Raw genomic sequence first — 16,840 nt, 5'->3', positions numbered from 1 at the left:
CAGGGAAAAAGCCTGTACAATGGTTCAGAGTCCTGCGGCCTCAAATTTCTGTGTGCCTCCTGGAATTTCGCCTCTCGCAGGATGCCTCCCAGACGCAAGGTGGCAGCAGTGCCAACTTGGTCTGGTTTGAGGGTGTCAAGTGGGTCTTGAAACTGACACCCAGAACAGTGGCTTGTGAGTTTTGTTTCCTAGAGAAAAAGCCTCTACAATGGTTCAGGGTAATGCCTCCTTAAATAGCCGGGTGACTCCTGGAGATCCGCCTCTCGCAGGACGCCTCCCAAACGCAAGGTGGCACCAGTGCCAACTTGGTCTGGTTTGAGAGTGTCAAGTGTGTCCTGAAAAATGACACCCAGAACAGTGGCTTGTGAGTTTTGTTTCCCAGGGAAAAAGGCCTGTAGAAGGGTTCAGGGGCCTCAGGCCAAAAGAGGTCAGGTGACTCATGGAATTCGGCCTCTCACAGGATGCCGCCCAGACGCAAGGTGGCATCAGAGCTAACTTGGTCTGGTTTGAGAGTGCCAAGTTGGTCCAGAAAACTGACACCCAGAACAGTGGCTTGTGAGTTTTTTTTCCCAGGGAAAACTCCTGTAAAAAGCTTCAGGGTCCTGCGGCCTTAAATTGCCAGGTGCCTCCTGAAATAGCACCTCTTGCAGGATGCCACTAAGACGCAAGGTGGAAGCAGTGCCAACTTGGTCTGGTTTGAGAGTGCCAAGTGGGTCCTGTAAACGGACACCCAAAACAGTGGCTTGTGAGTTTTCTTTCCCAGGGAAAAAGCCTGTACAATGGTTCAGGATAATGCCGCCTTAAATAGCCGGGTGACTCTGGGAGATCCTCCTCTAGCAGGATGCCTCCCAGACGCAAGGAGGCACCAGTGCCGACTTTGGCTGGTTTGAGAGCGTCAAGTGGGTCCTGAAAACTGACACCCAGAACAGTGGCTTGTGAGTTTTGTTTCCCAGGGAAAAAGCCTGTATAATGGTTCAGGGTCCTGCGGCCTTAAATCGCCGGGTGCCTCCTGGAATTGCACCTCTCGCAGGATGCCTCGCAGACGCAAGGTGGCACCAGTTCCAACTTGGTCTGGTATGAGAGTGCGAAGTAGGTCCTTAAAACTGACACCCAGAACAGTGGCTTGTGAGTTTTATTTCCCAGGGAAAACTCCTGTAAAAAGCTTCAGGGTCCTGCGGCCTTAAATTGCCAGGTGCCTCCTGAAATAGCACCTCTTGCAGGATGCCACGAAGACGCAAGGTGGCAGCAGTGCCAACTTGGTCTAGTTTGAGAGTGCCAACTGGGTCCTGCAAACTGACACCCAGAACAGTGGCTTCTGAGTTTTGTTTCCCAGGGAAAAAGGCCTGTAGAAGGGTTCAGGGTCCTGCGGCCTTAAATCGCCGGGTGCCTCCTGAAATAGCACCTCTCGCAAGATGCCTCCAAGACGGAAAATGGCACCAGAGCCAACTTGGTCTGGTTTGAGAGTGCCAAGTGGGTCCTGCAAACTGACACCCAGAACAGTGGCTTGTGAGTTTTGTTTCCCAGGTAAAAAGCCTGTACAGTGATTCAGGGTAATACCGTCCTGAATTGCCGGGTGCCTCCTGGAATTGCGCCTCTCGCAGGATGCCTCCCAGACGCAAGGTGGCAGCAGTGCCGACTTGGTCTGGTTTGAGAGTGCCACGTGGGTCCTGTAAACGGACACCCAGAACAGCAGCTTGTAAGTTTTGTTTCCCAGGGAAAAAGGCCTGTAGATGGTTTCAGGGACCTGAGGCCTTAAATCGCCGGGTGCCTCCTGGAGTTCGGCGTCTCGCAGGATGCCTCCCAGACGCAACGTCGCACCAGTGCCAACTTTGGCTGGTTTGAGAGTGTCAAATGGGCCCTTAAAAATGACAGCCAGAACAGTGGCTTGTGAGTTTTGTTTCCCAGGGAAAAAGCCTTTAAAATGGTTCTGGGTCCTGCAGCATTAAATCGCCGGGTGAGTCCTGGAATTCCGCCTCTTGCAGGATGCCTCCCAGACGCAAGGTGGCACCAGTGCCAACTTGGTCTGGTTTGAGAGCGTCAAGTGGGTCCTGCAAACTGAGACCCAGAACAGTGGCTTGTGAGTTTTGTTTCCCAGGGAAAAAGCCTGTACAATGGTTCAGGATAATGCCGCCTTAAATAGCCGGGTGACTCTGGGAGATCCTCCTCTAGCAGGATGCCTCCCAGACGCAAGGAGGCACCAGTGCCGACTTTGGCTGGTTTGAGAGCGTCAAGTGGGTCCTGAAAACTGACACCCAGAACAGTGGCTTGTGAGTTTTGTTTCCCAGGGAAAAAGCCTGTATAATGGTTCAGGGTCCTGCGGCCTTAAATCGCCGGGTGCCTCCTGGAATTGCACCTCTCGCAGGATGCCTCGCAGACGCAAGGTGGCACCAGTTCCAACTTGGTCTGGTATGAGAGTGCGAAGTAGGTCCTTAAAACTGACACCCAGAACAGTGGCTTGTGAGTTTTTTTCCCCAGGGAAAACTCCTGTAAAAAGCTTCAGGGTCCTGCGGCCTTAAATTGCCAGGTGCCTCCTGAAATAGCACCTCTTGCAGGATGCCACGAAGACGCAAGGTGGCAGCAGTGCCAACTTGGTCTAGTTTGAGAGTGCCAGCTGGGTCCTGCAAACTGACACCCAGAACAGTGGCTTCTGAGTTTTGTTTCCCAGGGAAAAAGGCCTGTAGAAGGGTTCAGGGTCCTGCGGCCTTAAATCGCTGGGTGCCTCCTGAAATAGCACCTCTCGCAAGATGCCTCCAAGACGGAAAATGGCACCAGAGCCAACTTGGTCTGGTTTGAGAGTGCCAAGTGGGTCCTGCAAACTGACACTCAGAACAGTGGCTTGTGAGTTTTGTTTCCCAGGTAAAAAGCCTGTACAGTGATTCAGGGTAATACCGTCCTGAATTGCCGGGTGCCTCCTGGAATTGCGCCTCTCGCAGGATGCCTCCCAGACGCAAGGTGGCAGCAGTGCCGACTTGGTCTGGTTTGAGAGTGCCACGTGGGTCCTGTAAACGGACACCCAGAACAGCAGCTTGTAAGTTTTGTTTCCCAGGGAAAAAGGCCTGTAGATGGTTTCAGGGACCTGAGGCCTTAAATCGCCGGGTGCCTCCTGGAGTTCGGCGTCTCGCAGGATGCCTCCCAGACGCAACGTCGCACCAGTGCCAACTTTGGCTGGTTTGAGAGTGTCAAATGGGCCCTTAAAAATGACAGCCAGAACAGTGGCTTGTGAGTTTTGTTTCCCAGGGAAAAATCCTTTACAATGTTTCAGGGTCCTGCGGCCTTAAATTGCCGGGTGCCTCCTGGAATGGCACCGCTCGCAGGATGCCTCCCAGACGCTAGGTGTCACCAGTTCCAACTTGTCTGGTTTGAGAGTGTAAAGTGGGTCCTGAAAACTGACACCCAGAACAGTGGCTTGTGAGTTTTGTTTCCCAGGGAAAAAGCCTTTACAATGGTTAAGGGTAATGCCTCCTTAAATAGCCGGGTGACTCCTGGAGATCCGCCTATCACAGGATGCCTCGCGGAAGCAAGGTGGCACCAGTGCCAACTTGGTATGGTTTGAGAGTGTCAAGTGGGTCCTGCAAACTGACACCCAGAACAGTGGCTTGTGAGTTTTGTTTCCCAGGGAAAAAGCCTGTACAATGGTTCAGGGTTCTGCGGCCCTTAATTGCTGGGTGCCTCCTGGAGCTCTGCCTCTCGCAGGATGCCACCAAGACGCAAGGTGGCACCAGTGCCAACTTGGTCTGGTTTGAGAGTGCCAAGGATGTCCTGAAAACTGACACCCAGAACAGTGGCTTGTGAGTTTTGTTTCCCAGGGAAAATCCTGTACAATGTTTCAGGGTAATGCCGCCTTAAATAGCCGTGTGACTCCTGGAGATCCGCGTCTCTCAGGATGCCTCCCAGACGCAAGGTGGTACCAGTGCCAACTTTGGCCGGTTTGAGAGTGTTAAGTGGATCCTGAAAACTGACACCCAGAACAGTGGCTTGTGAGTTTTGTTTCCCAGGGAAAAATCCTGTATAAAGGTTCTGGGTCCTGCGGCCTTAAATTTCCGGGTGCCTCCAGAAATTGCACCTCTTGCATGATGCCTCCCAGACGCAAGGTGGCAGCAGTGCCAACTTGGTCTGTTTTGAGAGTGCCAAGTGGGTCCTGAAAACTGACACCCAGAACCGTGGCTTGTGAGTTTTGTTTCCCAGGGAAAAAGCCTGTACAATGGTTCAGGGTAATGCCGCCTTAAAGAGCCGGGTGACTCCGGGAGATTCGCCTCTCGCAGGATGCCTCCCAGACGCAAGGTCGCACCAGTGCCAACTTTGCCTAGTTTGAGAGTGTCAAGTGGGTCCTTAAAAATGACACCCAGAACAGTGGCTTGTGAGTTTTGTTTCCAAGGGAAAAAGTCTGTACAATGGATCAGGGTCCTGCAGCATTAAATCGCGGGGTGCCTCCTGGAATTCCGCCTCTTGCAGGATGCCTCCCAGACGCAAGGCGGCACCAGTGCACACTTGGTCTTCTTTGTGAGTGTCAAGTGGGTCCTGTAAACTGACACCCAGAACAGTGGCTTGTGAGTTTTGTTTCCCAGGGAAAAAGGCCTGTAGAAGGGTTCAGGGGCCTGAGGCCTTAAGTCTCCGGGTGCCTCCTGGAATTCGGCGTCTCGCAAGATGCCTCGCAGACGGAAAGTGGCACCAGAGCCAACCTTGTCTGGTTTGAGAGTGCCAAGTGGGTCCTGCAAACTGACACCCAGAACAGTGGCTTGTGAGTTTTGTTTCCCAGGGAAAAAGCCTGTAGAATGGTTCAGGGTAATACCCTCTGAAGTTGCCGGGTGACTCGTGGACATCCGCCTCTTGCAGGATGCCTCCCAGACGCAAGGTGGCACCAGTGCCAACTTGGTCTGGTTTGAGATTGTCAAGTGGGTCCTGACAAATGACACCCAGAACAGTGGCCTGTGAGTCTTGTTTCCCAGGGAAAAAGGCCTGTAGAAGGGTTCAGGGGACTGAGGCCAAATGTGGTCAGGCGACTCATGGAATTCGGCCTCTCGCAGGATGCCTCCCAGACGCAAGGTGGCACCAGTTGCAACTTGGTCTGGTTTGAGAGTTCCAAATGGGTCCTGCAAACTGCCACCCAGAACAGTGGCTTGTGAGTTTTGTTTCCCAGGGAAAAAGCCTGTAGAATGGTTCCGGGTCCTGCAGCCTTAAATTGCCGGGTGGCTCCTGGAATTGCGCCTCTCGCAGGATGCCTCCCAGACGCAAGGTGGCACGAGTGCCAACTTGGTAGGGTTTGAGAGTGCCGCGTAGGTGCTGAAAACTGACACCCAGAACAGTGGCTTGTGAGTTTTGTTTCCCAGGGAAAAAGCCTGTATAATGGTTCAGGGTAATATCGCCTTAAATTTCCAGGTGACTCGTGGAGCTCCGCTTCTCGCAGGATGCCTCCCAGATGCAAAGTGGCACCTGGGCCAACTTGGTCTGATTTTAGAGTGCGAAGTGTGTTCTGAAAACTGACACCCAGAACAGTGGCTTGTGAGTTTTGTTTCCCAGGGAAAAAGCCTGTACAATGGTTCAGGGTCTGGCCTCCTTAAATACCCGGGTGACTCCTGGATATCCGCCTCTCGCAGGATGCCTCCCAGACACAAGGTGGCACTACTGCCAACTTGGTCTGGTTTGAGAGTGCCAAGTGGGTCCTGCAAACTGACACCCAGAACAGTGGCTTCTGAGTTTTGTTTCCCAGGGAAAAAGCCTGTACAATGGTTCAGGGTAATGCCGCCTTAAATAGCCGGGTGGCTCCTGGAATTGCAACTCTCGCAGGATGCCTCCCAGACGCAAGGTGGCACCAGTGCCAACTTGGTCTGGTTTGAGTGTGTCAAGTGGGTCCTGCAAACTGACACCCAGAACAGTGGCTTGTGAGTTTTGTTTCCCAGGGAAAAAGCCTGTACAATGGTTCAGGGTAATGCCGCCTTAAATAGCCGGGTGGCTCCTGGAATTGCAACTCTCGCAGGATGCCTCCCAGACGCAAGGTGGCACCAGTGCCAACTGAGTCTTGTTTGAGAGTGTCAAGTGGGTCCTGAAAACTGACACCCAGAACAGTGGCTTCTGAGTTTTGTTTCCCAGGGAAAAAGCCTGTACCATGGTTCAGGGTAATGCCGCCTTAAATAGCCGGGTGACTCCTGGAGATCCGCCTCTCGCAGGATGCCTCCCAGACGCAAGGTGGCACCAGTGCCAACTTGGTCTGCTTTGAGAGTGTCAAGTGGGTCCTGCAAACTGACACCCAGAACAGTGGCTTGAGAGTTTTCTTTCCCAGGGAAAAAGCCTGTACAATGGTTTAGGGTCCTGCGGCCTCAAATTGCCGGGTGACTCGTGGAGATCCGCCTCTCGCAGGATGCCTCCCAAACACAAGGTGGCACCAGGGCCAACTTGGTAGGGTTTGAGAGTGCCACGTGGGTGCTGAAAACTGACACCCAGAACTGTGGCTTGTGAGTTTTGTTTCCCAGGGAAAAAGCCTGTACAATGGTTCAGGGTAATGCCGCCTTAAATTGCCGGGCGACTCTGGGAGATCCGCCTCTTGCAGGATGCCTCCCAGACGCAAGGTGGCACCAGTGCCAACCTTGTCTAGTTTGAGAGTGTCAAGTGGGTCCTGAAAAATGACACCCAGAACAGTGGCTTGTGAGTTTTGTTTCCCAGCGAAAATGTCCTGTAGATGGGTTCAGGGGCCTGAGGCCGAAAAAGGTCACGTGACTCATGGAATTCGGCCTCTCGCAGGATGCCTCCCAGACGCAAAGTGGCACCAGTGCCAACTTGGTCTGGTTTGAGAGTGTCAAGTGGGTCCTGAAAACTGATACCCAGAACAGCGGCTTATGAGTTTTGTTTCCCAGGAAAAAAGCCTGTATAATGGTTCAGGGTCCTGCGGCCTTAAATTGCCGGGTGCCTCCTGGAATTGTACCTCTCGCAGGATGCCTCCCAAACGCAAGGTGGCACCAGTGCCAACTTGGTCTGGTTTGAGAGTGTCCAGTGGGTCCTTAAAACTGACACCCAGAACAGCGGCTTGTGAGTTTTGTTTCCCAGGGAAAAAGCCTGTACAATGGTTCAGGGTAATGCCGCCTAAAATTGCCGGGTGCCTCCTAGAACTGCGCCTCTCGCAGGATGCCTCCAAGACGCAATGTGGCACCAGTGCCAACTTGGTCTGGTTTGCGAGTTCCAAGGATGTCCTGAAAACTGACACCCAGAACAGTGGCTTGTGAGTTTTCTTTCCCAGGGAAAAAGCCTGTACAATGGTTTAGGGTCCTGCGGCCTTAAATTGCCGGGTGACTCGTGGAGATCCGCCTCTCGCAGGATGCCTCCCAGACGCAAAGTGGCACGAGTGCCAACTTGGTCTGGTTTGAGAGTGCCAAGTGGGTCCTGAAAACTGACACCCAGAACAGTGGCTTATGAGTTTCGTTTCCCAGGGAAAAAGGCCTGTAGATGGGTTCAGGGGCCTGAGGCCAAAAGAGGTCAGGTGACTCATGGAATTCCGCCTCTCGCAGGATGCCTCCCAGACGCCAAGTAGCAGGAGTGCCAACTTAGTCTGGTTTGAGAATGCCACGTGGGTCCTGAAAACTGACACCCAGAACAGTGGCTTGTGAGTTTTGTTTCCCAGGGAAAAAGCCTGTACAATGGTTCCGGGTAATGCCACCTTAAAGAGACGGGTGACTCTGGGACATCCGCCTCTCGCAGGATGCCTCCCAGACGCAAGGTGGCACGAGTGCCAACTTCGTCTGGTTTGAGAGTGCCAAGTGGCTCCTAAAAAATGACACCCAGAACAGTGGTTTGTGAGTTTTGTTTCCCTGGGAAAAAGGCCGGTAGATGGGTTCAGGGGCCTGAGGCCAAAAGAGGTCAGGTGACTCATGGAATTCCGCCTCTCGCAGGATGCCTCCCAGACGCAAAGTGGCACGAGTGCCAACTTGGTCTGGCTTGAGAGTCCTAAGTGGGTCCTGAAAACTGACACCCAGAACAGTGGCTTGTGAGTTTTGTTTCTCAGGGAAAAAGCCTTTACAATGGTTTAGGGTCCTGCGGCCTTGAATTGCCGGGTGCCTCCTGGAATTTCGCCTCTCGCAGGATGCCTCCCAGACGCAAGGTGGCATCAGAGCCAACTTGGTCTGGTTTGAGAGTACCAAGATGGTCCTGAAAAATGACACCCAGAACAGTGGCTTGTGAGTTTTCTTTCCCAGGGAAAAAGCCTGTACAATGGTTTAGGGTCCTGCAGCCTTAAATTTCCGGGTGCCTCCTGGAATTCAGCCTCTCGCAGGATGCCTCCCAGATGCCAGGTGGCACCAATGCCAACTTAGTCTGGTTTGAGAGTGCCAAGTTGGTTCTGAAAAGTGACACCCAGAACAGTGGCTTGTGAGTTTTGTTTCCCAGGGAAAAAGACTGTACAATGGTTCAGGGTAATACCCTCTGAAGTTGCCTGGTGAGTCGTGGACATCCGCCTCTTGAAGGATGCCTCCCAGACGCAAGGTGGCACCAGTGCCAACTTGGTCTGGTTTGAGATTGTCAAGTGGGTCCTGACAAATGACACCCAGAACAGTGGCTTGTGAGTTTTGTTTCCCAGGGAAAAAGGCCTGTAAAATGGTTCAGGGGCCTGAGGCCAAAAGTGGTCAGGTGACTCATGGAATTCGGGCTCCCGCAGGATGCCTCCCAGGCGCAAAGTAGAACGAGTGCCAACTTGGTCTGGTTTGAGCGTGCCAAGTGGGGCCTGAAAACTGACACCCAGAACAGTGGCTTGTGAGTTTTGTTTCCAAGGGAAAAAGCTGTGCAATGGTTCAGTGTCTGGCCGCCTTAAATAGATGGGTGACTCCTGGAGATCTGCATCTCGCAGGATGCCTCCCAGACGCAAGGTGGCACCAGTGCCAACTTGGTCTGGTTTGAGAGTGTCAAGTGGGTCCTAAATAATGACACCCAGAACAGTGGCTTGTGAGTTTTGTTTCCCAGGGAAAAAGGCCTGTAGAAGTGTTCAGGAGCCTGAGGCGGAAAGAGGTCAGGTGAATCATGGAATTCGGCCTCTCGCAGGATGCCTCCCAGACACAAAGTGGCACGAGTTCCAACTTGGTCTGGTTTGAGAGTGCCAAGTGGGTCCTGAAAACTGACACCCAGAACAGTGGCTTGTGAGTTTTGTTTCCCTGGGAAAAAGGCCTGAAGATGGGTTCAGGGGCCTGAGGCCAAAAGAGGTCAGGTGACTCATGGAATTCCGCCTCTCGCAGGATGCCTCCCAGACGCAAAGTGGCACGAGTGCCAACTTCGTCTGGTTTAAGAGTGCCACGTGGGTCCTGAAAACTGACACCCAGAACAGTGGCTTGTGAGTTTTGTTTCTCAGGGAAAAAGCCTGTACAATGGTTCAGGGTCCTGCGGCCTTAAATTGCCGGGTGCCTCCTGGAATTTCGCCTCTCGCAGGATGCCTCCCAGACGCAAGGTGGCATCAGAGCCAACTTGGTCTGGTTTGAGAGTGCCAAGTTGGTCCTGCAAACTGACACCCAGAACAGTGGCTTGTGAGTTTTGTTTCCCAGGGAAAAAGCCTGTAAAATGGTTCAGGGTAATACCCTCTGAAGTTGCCGGGTGACTCGTGGACATCCGCCTCTTGCAGGATGCCTCCCAGACGCAAGGTGGCACCAGTACCAACTTGGTCTGGTTTGTGATTGTCAAGTGGGTCCTGACAAATGACACCCAGAACAGTGGACTGTGAGTTTTGTTTCCCAGGGAAAAAGGCCTGTAAAAGGGTTCAGGGGCCTGAGGCCAAAAGTGGTCAGGTGAATCATGGAATTCGGGCTCCCGCAGGATGCCTCCCAGACGCCAAGTTGCACGAGTGCCAACTTGGTCTGGTTTGAGAGTGCCAAGTGGGTCCTGAAAACTGACACCCAGAACAGTGGCTTCTGAGTTTTGTTTCCCAGGGAAAAAGCCTGTACAATGGTTCAGGGTAATGCCGCCTTAAAGAGCCGGGTGACTCTGGGAGATCCGCCTCTTGCAGGATGCCTCCCAGACGCAAGGTTGCACCAGTGCCTATTTGGTCTGGTTTGAGAGTGTCAAGTGGGTCCTGGAAACTGACACCCAGAACAGTGGCTTGTGAGTTTTATTTTGCAGGGAAAAAAGCCGGTAGATGGGTTCAGGGGCCTGAGGCCAAAAGAGGTCAGGTGACTCATGGAATTCGGGCTCCCGCAGGATGCCTCCCAGACGCAAACTGGCACGAGTGCCAACTTGGTCTGGCTTGAGAGTGCCACGTGGGTCCTGAAAACTGACACTCAGAACAGTGGCTTGTGAGTTTTGTTTCTCAGGGAAAAAGACTGTAGAATGGTTCAGGGTCCTGCGGCCTTAAATTGCCGGGTGACTCCTGGAGATCTGCCTCTCGCAGGATGTTTCCCAGACGCAAGGTGGCACCAGTGCCAACTTGGTCTGGTTTGAGATTGCCAAGTGGGTCCTGCAAACTGACACCCAGAACAGTGGCTTGTGAGTTTTGTTTCCCAGGGAAAAAGGCCTGTACAATGGTTCCGGGTAATGCCGCCTTAAATAGCCGGGTGGCTCCTGGAATTGCACCTCTCGCAGGATGCCTCCCAGACGCAAGGTGGCACCAGTGCCAACTTAGTCTGGTTTGAGAGTGTCAAGTGGGTCCTTAAAACTGACACCCAGAACAGCGGCTTCTGAGTTTTGTTTCCCAGGGAAAAAGCCTGTACAATGGTTCCGGGTAATGCAGCCTTAAATTGCCGGGTGCCTCCTGGAATTCGGCCTCTCGCAGGATGCCTCCCAGACGCAAAGTGGCACCAGTGCCAACTTGGTCTGGTTTGAGAGTGTCAAGTGGGTCCTGAAAACTGACGCCCAGAACAGTGGCTTGTGAGTTTTGTTTCCCTGGGAAAAAGGCCGGTAGATGGGTTCAGGGGCCTGAGGCCAAAAGAGGTCAGGTGACTCATGGAATTCCGCCTCTCGCAGGATGCCTCCCAGACGCAAAGTGGCACGAGTGCCAACTTGGTCTGGCTTGAGAGTCCTAAGTGGGTCCTGAAAACTGACACCCAGAACAGTGGCTTGTGAGTTTTGTTTCTCAGGGAAAAAGCCTGTACAATGGTTTAGGGTCCTGCGGCCTTAAATTGCCGGGTGCCTCCTGGAATTTCGCCTCTCGCAGGATGCCTCCCAGACGCAAGGTGGCATCAGAGCCAACTTGGTCTGGTTTGAGAGTACCAAGATGGTCCTGAAAACTGACACCCAGAACAGTGGCTTGTGAGTTTTCTTTCCCAGGGAAAAAGCCTATACAATGGTTTAGGGTCCTGCAGCCTTAAATTTCCGGGTGCCTCCTGGAATTCAGCCTCTCGCAGGATGCCTCCCAGATGCCAGGTGGCACCAGTGCCAACTTAGTCTGGTTTGAGAGTGCCAAGTTGGTTCTGAAAAGTGACACCCAGAACAGTGGCTTGTGAGTTTTGTTTCCCAGGGAAAAAGCCTGTACAATGGTTCAGGGTAATACCCTCTGAAGTTGCCTGGTGAGTCGTGGACATCCGCCTCTTGAAGGATGCCTCCCAGACGCAAGGTGGCACCAGTGCCAACTTGGTCTGGTTTGAGATTGTCAAGTGGGTCCTGACAAATGACACCCAGAACAGTGGCTTGTGAGTTTTGTTTCCCAGGGAAAAAGGCCTGTAAAAGGGTTCAGGGGCCTGAGGCCAAAAGTGGTCAGGTGACTCATGGAATTCGGGCTCCCGCAGGATGCCTCCCAGGCGCAAAGTAGAACGAGTGCCAACTTGGTCTGGTTTGAGCGTGCCAAGTGGGGCCTGAAAACTGACACCCAGAACAGTGGCTTGTGAGTTTTGTTTCCAAGGGAAAAAGCTGTGCAATGGTTCAGTGTCTGGCCGCCTTAAATAGATGGGTGACTCCTGGAGATCTGCATCTCGCAGGATGCCTCCCAGACGCAAGGTGGCACCAGTGCCAACTTGGTCTGGTTTGAGAGTGTCAAGTGGGTCCTGAAAACTGACACCCAGAACAGTGGCTTGTGAGTTTTGTTTCCCTGGGAAAAAGGCCTGAAGATGGGTTCAGGGGCCTGAGGCCAAAAGAGGTCAGGTGACTCATGGAATTCCGCCTCTCGCAGGATGCCTCCCAGACGCAAAGTGGCACGAGTGCCACCTTCGTCTGGTTTAAGAGTGCCACGTGGGTCCTGTAAACTGACACCCAGAACAGTGGCTTGTGAGTTTTGTTTCTCAGGGAAAAAGCCTGTAGAATGGTTCAGGGTCCTGCGGCCTTAAATTGCCGGGTGCCTCCTGGAATTTCGCCTCTCGCAGGATGCCTCCCAGACGCAAGGTGGCATCAGAGCCAACTTGGTCTGGTTTGAGAGTGCCAAGTTGGTCCTGCAAACTGACACCCAGAACAGTGGCTTGTGAGTTTTGTTTCCCAGGGAAAAAGCCTGTACACTGGTTTAGGGTAATACCCTCTGAAGTTGCCGGATGACTCGTGGACATCCGCCTCTTGCAGGATGCCTCCCAGACGCAAGGTGGCACCAGTGCCAACTTGGTCTGGTTTGTGATTGTCAAGTGGGTCCTGACAAATGACACCCAGAACAGTGGACTGTGAGTTTTGTTTCCCAGGGAAAAAGGCCTGTAAAAGGGTTCAGGGGCCTGAGGCCAAAAGTGGTCAGGTGAATCATGGAATTCGGGCTCCCGCAGGATGCCTCCCAGACGCCAAGTTGTACGAGTGCCAACTTGGTCTGGTTTGAGAGTGCCAAGTGGGTCCTGAAAACTGACACCCAGAACAGTGGCTTCTGAGTTTTGTTTCCCAGGGAAAAAGCCTGTACAATGGTTCAGGGTAATGCCGCCTTAGAGAGCCGGGTGACTCTGGGAGATCCGCCTCTTGCAGGATGCCTCCCAGACGCAAGGTTGCACCAGTGCCAATTTGGTCTGGTTTGAGAGTGTCAAATGGGTCCTGCAAACTGACACCCAGAACAGTGGCTTGTGAGTTTTATTTTCCAGGGAAAAAAGCCGGTAGATGGGTTCAGGGGCCTGAGGCCAAAAGAGGTCAGGTGACTCATGGAATTCGGCCTCTCGCAGGATGCCTCCCAGATGCAAAGTGGCACGAGTGCCAACTTGGTCTGGTTTGAGAGTGCCAAGTGGGTCCTGAAAACTGACACCCAGAACAGTGGCTTGTGAGTTTTGTTTCTCAGGGAAAAAGCCTGTTGAATGGGTCAGGGTCCTGCGGCCTTAAATTGCCGGGTGACACCTGCAGATCTGCCTCTCGCAGGCTGCCTCCCAGACGCAAGGTCGCACCAGTGCCAACTTGGTCTGGTTTGAGAGTTTCAAGTGGGTCCTGAAAACTGACACCCAGAACAGTGGCTTGTGAGTTTTCTTGCCCAGGGAAAAAGCCTATACAATGGTTCAGGGTCTTGCGGCCTTAAATCGCAGGGTGCCTCCTGGAATTGCGCCTCTCGCAGGATTCCTCCCAGACGCAAGGTGGCACCAGTGCCAACTTAGTCTGGTTTGAGAGTGTCAAGTGGGTCCTTAAAACTGACACCCAGAACAGCGGCTTGTGAGTATTGTTTCCCTGGGAAAAAGCTTGTTCAATGGTTCAGGGTAATGCCACCCAAAATTGCCGGGTGCCTCCTAGAACTGCGCCTCTCGCAGGATGCCTCCAAGACGCAAGGTGGAACCAGTGCCAACTTGGTCTGGTTTGAGAGTTCCAAGGATGTCCTGAAAACTGACACCCAGAACAGTGGCTTGTGAGTTTTCTTTCCCAGGGAAAAAGGCCTGTACAATGGTTTAGGGTCCTGCGGCCTTAAATTGCCGGGTGACTCGTGGAGATCCGCCTCTCGCAGGATGCCTCCCAGACGCAAAGTGGCACGAGTGCCAACTTGGTCTGGTTTGAGAGTGCCACGTGGGTGCTGAAAACTGACACCCAGAAAAGTGGCTTCTGAGTTTTGTTTCCCAGCGAAAAAGCCTGTACAATGGTTCAGGGTCTGGCCTCCTTAAATACCCGGGTGACTCCTGGATATCCGCCTCTCGCAGGATGCCTCCCAGACACAAGGTGGCACCACTGCCAACTTGGTCTGGTTTGAGAGTGCCAAGTGGGTCCTACAAACTGACACCCAGAACAGTGGCTTGTGAGTTTTGTTTCCAAGGGAAAAGCCTGTACAATGGTTCAGGGTCCTGTGGCCATATATTGCCGGGTCCCTCCTGGAATTGCACCTCTCGCAGGATGCCTCCCAAACACAAGGTGGCACCAGGGCCTAGTTGGCCTGGTTTGAGAGTGCCAAGTGTGTTCTGAAAACTGACACCCAGAACAGTGGCTTGTGAGTTTTGTTTCCCAGGGAAAAAGCCTGTACAATGGTTCCGGGTAATGCCACCTTAAAGAGCCAGGTGACTCTGGGAGATCCGCCTCTCGCAGGATGCCTGCCAGACGCAAGGTGGCACCAGTGCCAACTTGGTCTGGTTTGAGAGTGCCAAGTGGGTCCTGAAAAATGACACCCAGAACAGTGGCTTGTGAGTTTTGTTTCCCTGGGAAAAAGGCCTGTAGATGGGTTCAGGGGCCTGAGGCCAAAAGAGGTCAGGTGACTCATGGAATTCCGCCTCTCGCAGGATGCCTCCCAGACGCAAAGTGGCACGAGTGCCACCTTGGTCTTGTTTGAGAGTGCCACGTGGGTCCTGAAAACTGACACCCAGAACAGTGGCTTGTGAGTTTTGTTTCTCAGGGAAAAAGCCTGTAGAATGGTTCAGGGTCCTGCGGCCTTAAATTGCCGGGTGCCTCCTGGAATTTCACCTCTCGCAGGATGCCTCCCAGACGCAAGGTGGCATCAGAGCCAACTTGGTCTGGTTTGAGAGTGCCAAGTTGGTCCTGAAAACTGACACCCAGAACAGTGGCTTGTGAGTATTCTTTCCCAGGGAAAAAGCCTGTACAATGGTTTAGGGTCCTGCAGCCTTAAATTTCCGGGTGCCTCCTGGAATTCAGCCTCTCGCAGGATGCCTCCCAGATGCCAGGTGGCACCAGTGCCAACTTAGTCTGGTTTGAGAGTGCCAAGTTGGTTCTTAAAAGTGACACCCAGAACAGTGGCTTGTGAGTTTTGTTTCCCAGGGAAAAAGCCTGTACAATGGTTCAGGGTAATACCCTCTGAAGGTGCCGGGTGACTCGTGGACATCCGCCTCTTGCAGGATGACTCCCAGACGCAAGGTGGCACCAGTGCCAACTTGGTCTGGTTTGAGATTGTCAAGTGGGTCCTGACAAATGACACCCAGAACAGTGGCCTGTGAGTTTTGTTTCCCAGGGAAAAAGGCCTGTAAAAGGGTTCAGGGGCCTGAGGCCAAAAGTGCTCAGGTGACTCATGGAATTCGGGCTCCCGCAGGATGCCTCCCAGACGCAAAGTAGCACGAGTGCCAACTTGGTCTGGTTTGAGAGTCCTAAGTGGGTCCTGAAAACTGACACCCAGAACAGTGGCTTGTGAGTTTTGTTTCCCAGGGAAAAAGCCTGTACAATGGTTCAGGGTCCTGCCGCCTTAAAGAGCCGGGTGACTCTGGGAGATCCGCCTCTTGCAGGATGCCTCCCAGACGCAAGGTGGCACCAGTGCCAACTTGGTCTGGTTTGATAGTGTCAAGTGGGTCCTGGAAACTGACACCCAGAACAGTGGCTTGTGAGTTTTATTTTCCAGGGAAAAATACCGGTAGATGGGTTCAGGGGCCTGAGGCCAAAAGAGGTCAGGTGAGTCATGGAATTCGGGCTCCCGCAGGATGCCTCCCAGACGCAAAGTAGCAGGAGTGCCAACTTGGTCTGGCTTGAGAGTGTCAAGTGGGTCCTGAAAACTGACACCCAGAACAGTGGCTTGTGAGTTTTGTTTCTCAGGGATAAAGCCTGTAGAATGGTTCAGGGTCCTGCGGCCTTAAATTGCCGGGTGACTCATGGAATTCCGCCTCTCGCAGGATGCCTCCCAGACGCAAGGTGGTACCAGTGCCAACTTGGTCTGGTTTGAGAGTGTCAAGTGGGTCCTGAAAAATGACACCCAGAACAGTGGCTTGTGAGTTTTGTTTCCCAGGGAAAAAGGCCTGTAGATGTGTTCAGGAGCCTGCGGCGGAAAGAGGTCAGGTGACTCATGGAATTCGGCCTCTCGCAGGATGCCGCCCAGGCACAAAGTGGCACGAGTTCCAACTTGGTCTGGTTTGAGAGTGCCAAGTGGGTCCTTAAAACTGACACCCAGAACAGCGGCTTCTGAGTTTTGTTTCCCAGGGAAAAAGCCTGTAAAATGGTTCAGGGTAATGCAGCCCTTAATTGCCGGGTGCCTCCTGGAATTGCGCCTCTCGCAGGATGCCTCCCAGACGCAAGGTGGCACCAGTGCCAAGTTGGTCTGGTTTGAGAGTGTCAAGTGGGTCCTGAAAACTGACACCCAGAACAGTGGCTTGTGAGTTTTCTTTCCCAGGGAAAAAGCCTGTAAAATGGTTTAGGGTCCTGCGGCCTTAAATTGCCGGGTGACTCGTGGAGATCCGCCTCTTGCAGGATGCCTCCCAGACACAAAGTGGCACGAGTTCCAACTTGGTCTGGTTTGAGAGTGCGAAGTGGGTCCTGAAAACTGACACCCAGAACAGTGGCTTCTGAGTTTTGTTTCCCTGGGAAAAATCCTGTATAAAGGTTCAGGGTTCTGCGGCCTTAAATTGCCGGGTGACTCCTGAAGATCTGCCTCTCGCAGGATGCCTCCCAGACGCAAGGTGGCACCAGTGCCAACTTGGTCTGGTTTGAGTGTGTCAAGTGGGTCCTGCAAACTGACACCCAGAACAGTGGCTTCTGAGTTTTGTTTCCCAGGGAAAAAGCCTGTACAATGGTTCAGGGTAATGCCGCCTTAAATAGCCGGGTGGCTCCTGGAATTGCAACTCTCGCAGGATGTTTCCCAGACGCAAGG

This window comes from Fringilla coelebs (assembly GCF_963513975.1).
Source record: "Fringilla coelebs genome assembly, contig: SCAFFOLD_33, whole genome shotgun sequence".
Lineage (NCBI taxonomy): Eukaryota > Metazoa > Chordata > Aves > Passeriformes > Fringillidae > Fringilla > Fringilla coelebs.
The sequence above is the reverse complement of the archived record's forward strand: the minus strand, read 5'-3'. Positions refer to the sequence as shown.